The sequence below is a fragment of the Galeopterus variegatus genome, unplaced genomic scaffold, assembly GCF_000696425.1.
Source record: "Galeopterus variegatus unplaced genomic scaffold, G_variegatus-3.0.2 Scaffold13074, whole genome shotgun sequence".
NCBI classification, from domain to species: Eukaryota; Metazoa; Chordata; class Mammalia; order Dermoptera; family Cynocephalidae; genus Galeopterus; species Galeopterus variegatus.
This window is the reverse complement of record NW_007739185.1, coordinates 24,220-29,940: the sequence shown is the minus strand read 5'-3', so window position 1 is coordinate 29,940 and position 5,721 is coordinate 24,220.

Below are 5,721 nucleotides of genomic sequence, written 5' to 3'. Positions count from 1 at the left end.
AAAAAAAAAAAAAAAAAAAAAAAAAAAAAAAGAAGTCTTTCTGACCACCAGGAATGGCTGTGGCTTTAGCCGGGCTATCATTTACTGTCTCTTTCCCTGATCTCTAGGTTAAGCTTATGGCTGGTTTGCTTCTATTAGCATAACACCCAGCCTTCACTGTTTGCTAGCTGACTGCTGTTAGGTCTGACAATTTCATGGTGTATAAATTTTTCTGCAGTCTGATCTTATTCAAGTCTGTCCTTTTGGCAGGGGAAGGATTATGCTGAGTTATACTACACCCCTCCCTATGACAAACTTCAGTGCTATAGAGCAGGTGTTGTCATGGGATAGCGAATATGCTTTTCACGAATTGCCCCTTCCTTACCCTCCCTATGGAGAAGGAGCTGTTGAAGGGAAGATGGAAACTGGTGCTACCATGTGACTGCAGCTGCTGCCTAATATGGATCTTCTACAGCCCAGAGGGAGGAAGGGTGGGATATGCCAGTATTCACGATCTGTCATATCTCCCGAGAATAGGTCTGCCCTAGAAAGCTGGAGGAGAGAGGAGCTGCCACTCAGCTGTCAAGCCAGCTGTAGCAACTCTTTCACAACACAGATGTGTACCAGCTGTCCTACTGGTGTTGCAAAAATTGTGGGTGGGGAAATGGGTACTTCCCAGCTGCCACCACCCACTTGATATAGGCCTTCTGCAACATGGAGCTATGGAAAAATGAGACCTGCCTTAAAAAAACATATTTTACATTTTTTTTTTTTTACCGTCTGCCTAAACCACACAGAGTTCTACTACAGGGAGCTGTGAGATATGGTAACTACCACTCAGCTCCCAAGCTCACTAAAACATTTCTTTAGCAGAACAGAGCAGTGGTTATATGGGTATAGTGCCTAGCTCCAATACCAAGGTCTCACACTGTTCTTACTTATGTTCCAAGATTTTGTTGAATAAATGCTTCTGAATTTGTTATAAGCCCTTTGATCAATCTTTGGAAAGTCTGAATGATTGTCTTTGCTAATATTGATTAGTTTAATAGTTGTCTCTCCAGGAAAGAGATTTCCCTAAGGTCCTCAGATGGTTATTCTAAAGGGCCCTCAATTTCCTGGGGTATTTTTGATGCACAAATGTTTTTCATTTTGACAGTCAAATTTAGTAGTTTTTAATTTTTTGCTTACGTTTTTTGCATCATATCTAAGAGTGTTTTGCTTAATGCAATATGACAAAAATTTACTTCTGTGTTTTTTTCTAGGTATTTTAAAGTTTGCTTCTCAAAGGGGAAGCGGGAGGGGGGGCTAGCAAAATCAGTTAATGGACACAAAGAATGATTATGTTTTATAATGATGAACATGCTAATTATCTTGATTTGATCATCACACATTGTACACAGGTATTGATATTCAACTTTGTATCTCACAAATATGTTTAATCAGTTATTTTTCAATAAAAAATAAAGTAGTACAAAGTGTAAAAAGAGGCAAAAAATATAAATAATAATGAAGTTTGCTTCTTATGGTTAGGTCTCTAAGCCATTTAAGTTAATTTTTGTGCATGGTGAGATTGGGGTTCGAGTTTATAAATTTTCTTGTGGATGTCCAATTATCCCAGCACCATTTGTTGTAAACATGATTATTTTTCCATTAATTTTCTTGGTATTTTTGTCAAAAATCAGTTGACCATAAATAAGGATTTTTTTCTACGCTGTCATTTCTATTCTGTCGATCTGTATTTCTGTCCTTACGCCAGTACCACAATGACTTAATTGCCATAGCTTGGTAGTAAGTTTGATATCAGGAAGTATGAGTTCTGCAACTTTGTTTTCTTTCTCAAAATTGATTTGCCTATTCTGGATTCCTTACACATTCATATAAATTTTAAGATCAGTTTGTCAATGTTTGCAAAAAAGAAAACAGCTAGCTGTAATTTTGATATGGATTACGTTGAATCTATAGACCAATTTGTTTTACCATCTTTTTTAAATTTTATATTTAATTGACAAATAATAATTGTATATATTTATGGGGTACAATGCAATGTTTATACATATACAATGTGGAATGATTAAATCAAGCTAATTAACATATTCATCACTCCACATCATTTTTCTGTGGTGAGAACATTTAACCTCTTTCAGCAATTTTGAAATATACATTATTATTAACAATAGTCACCATCCTGTGCAGTAGACCAATAAAACTTATTCTACTCGTTTAACTGAAACTTTGCATGCTTTGACCAACATCTCACCTTTCTCCTTCCCACCTCCTCTGCAACTGGCATCACCATTCTTCTCTCTACTTCTCTGAGTTCAACTTTTTTAGATTCCACATATAAGAGAGATCATGCAGGATTTTTCTCTCTGTGCCTGTCTTATATCATTTAACACAGTGTCCTCCAGGTTCATCTGTGTTGTTCCAAATGATAGAATTTCCTTCTTTTTTAAGGCTAAATAGTATCTTTCATGTATATGTATCACATATCCTTTATCCATTCATCAGTTGATGGAAACAGGTTGTTCCCTTATCGTAGCTATTGTGAATAATACTGCAATGAACATGGGAGTGCAGATATCTCTTTGACATACTAATTTCAATTCCTTTGGATATATACCCAGAAGTGGGATTGGTGGATCACGTGGTAATTTTTTTTTCAGGTTTTTGAGGAACCTCCATACTATTCTCCATAATGGCTGTACTAATTTACATTCCCACCAACAGTGTAGAAGGATTCCCTTTTCTCCACATTCTCTCCAACACTTGTTTTCATCATCTTTTTGATAATAGCCAGTCTAACAGGTGAGAGGTGATATCTCACTGTGAATTTAATTTGCATTTCCCTGATGATTAGTGATGTTGAGTACCTTTTCATATACCTGTTGCCCATTTCTGTGTCTTCTATTGAGAAATGTCTACTCAGGTTCTTAGCCCATCTTTTAATAGGGTTATTTGTTTTCTTGCTGTTGAGTTGAGTTCTTTAATAATGGCTGTTAGCTCCTTATCAGATGTATGGTTTGCAAATATTTTCTCACAGTGTATTGTCTCTTCATTCTGTTAATTATTTTCTTTGCAATGCAGAAGCTTTTTAGTTTTCTGCAATCCCAATTGTCTATTTTTTGCTTTTGTTACCTGTGCTTTTGCCAATTAATCACTTCTTACATTTTCAGGACTTATATTTAAGTTTTTAATCAATTTCAACCTGATTTTTGTATATGGTATAAGGGTCAAGTTTCATTCCTCTACATGTGGATATCTAGTTTTCCCAGCACCATTTATTGAAGAAACTGTCCTTTCCCCTATTGTGTGTGTTCTTGGCACCTTTGCTGAAAATCAATTGACTGTAAATGTGTGGGTTTATTTCTTCTGGGCTCTTTATCTTATTGCATTGGTTTTTATGCTAGTACCATGCTGTTTTGATTACCATAGTTTTGTAATTTTGTAATTTTTGTAATTTCAAAATCAGGTGATGTAAGGCCTCCAACTTTGTTCTTTTTGCTCAAGATTGCTTTGACTGCTTGGGGTCTTTTGTAGTTCCAAATGAATTTTAGGATTATTCTTTCTATTTCTGTGAAAAATCTCATTGGAATAGGGATTGCATTGACTCTGGATTGCTTTGGGTAGTATGGACAATTTAACAGTGTTAATTCTCCCAATCCATGAACATAACATCTTTCTATTTTTGTCTTCAATTTCTTTCATCACTGTTTTATGGTTTTCAGGATACAGATCTTTCACCTCCATAGTTAAGTTACTCCTAAGTATTTTTTTGGTGTTATTATAAATGGGATTGTGTTCATAATTTCTTTTTTGGATAGTTTGTAGTATATAGAAGTGCAACTGATTTTTATATGTTGATTTTATATCTTGTAACTTTACTGGATTTATCTATCAATTCTAACAGTTTTTTAGTGGTGTCTTTAGGGTTTTCTATGTATCAGATCACATTGTCAGCAAATAGAGAATTTTACTTCTTCCTTTCCAATTTTGGTGCCTTTTATTTCTTTTCCTTGCTTAATTGCTCTGGCTAAGAGTTCTAGTACTACATTGAATACAAGTGGAAAGGGTGGGATTCCTTGTCTTATTCTTGATCTTACAGGAAACGTTTTCAAGGTTTCACCATTGAGTATGATATTGGTTGTGGGCTTGTCATATATGGTCTTTATTTTGTTGAGGAATATTCCTTCTTTACCTCATTTGCTGAGTTTTTTAATCATGAAATGATGTTGAATTTTGTCAAATGCATTTTCTGCATCTATTGAGATGTTCATATGATTTTTACCCTTATTTTGTTAATGTGGTATATCACATTTATTGAATGGTGTATATTGAACCATCTTTGCATCTCAGGAATAAATCCCACTTGGTTATGGTGTATGATCTATTTAATGCACTGTTGAATTCAGTTCGTGAGCATATTGTTGAGGATTTTTGCATCTGTGGTCATCTTATTACTGATTCAATGTCCTTACTCATTGGTGGTCTGTACAGATTTTCCAATTCTTCATGATTCAGTTTTGGTATGTTGTACATTTCTAGGAATTTATCCATTTATTCTAGGTTAACCAATTTGTCAGAATATAATTGTTCTCATGATCCTTTGTACTTCTGTGGTATGAGTTGTAATGTCTCCTCTTTCATTTCTGATTTTATTTATTAGAATCATTTCTCTTTTTTCTTAGTCTTCGTAAGAGTTTGTTGAGTTTTTTCTTTTCAAAAAAAAAACAACTCTTAGTTACATTAATCTTTTCTATTTTTTTTTCTAGTCTCTATTTCATTTATTTTTGCTCTGATCTTTATTTTTTCCTTCCTTCTACAAATTTGGGCTTAGTGCATTCTTTTTATAAAGTTTTTTGAAGTGTAACATTAGGTTGTTTATTTGAGACCTTTCCCTTTTTTTTTTTTTTTTTTTTTTTTTTTTTTTTTTGGTGTAGGCGTTTATTGCTATTAAATTTCCTCTTAGAACTGCTTTTGCTGAATCCCATACGTTTTGGTGTATTGTGTTTCCATTTTCATTGTCTCATGGTATTTTTTAATTTCCCTTTTATTTTCTTTAACCCATTGGTTGTTCAAAACCATATTGTTCCATTGTGAAATTCTGCCATTTGCAGCAGCATGGATGAGCCTGGAGAAAGTTATCTTAAGTGAAATAAGCCAGACACAGAAAGAGAAATACTGCATGCTCTCATTCATAACTGGGTACTAAGAAAGAAGAAAAGAGAGAGAGGGAGGGAGGGAGGCAGAGAAAAAAAATACTAAAATATATGTAATGTCTGGATAATTTTAAGGAAGAAAGATTTTTAAAGTTTTTTTTTTGTTAGTATTGTTTTATAATTCTCTTTAAGTCAATACAACTCTATAGTCATCATAGGTATTTCAAAGATTGGGGAATCTTTTGATGTCTTTTTCTTCCCTTTTCATCGTGTGTAAGAAGACTTTTTCTATTAAAAAGTTTTAGTTATTTCAGTTTCTTAACGGTGAATTCAGAAAAGCTGGTAAAATGTGGACATTTCAAATGTACATAGCTACATACTAATTTTACATTCAAGAAGATTCTATCCTTTGCTTCCTGCATACCGATTTGATTTCCTCAGTAACTAGTAACTAGCAATTACAATTTCAGCAAAAACAAACCAACTCCATGGAAAAGAACAGGAAACTCAACTCCTCTTTGTAGCAGACTTGTGTATCTTAACTCTTCTTAATCCGGCTACTTACATTTTCCAATAAAACAGTGAC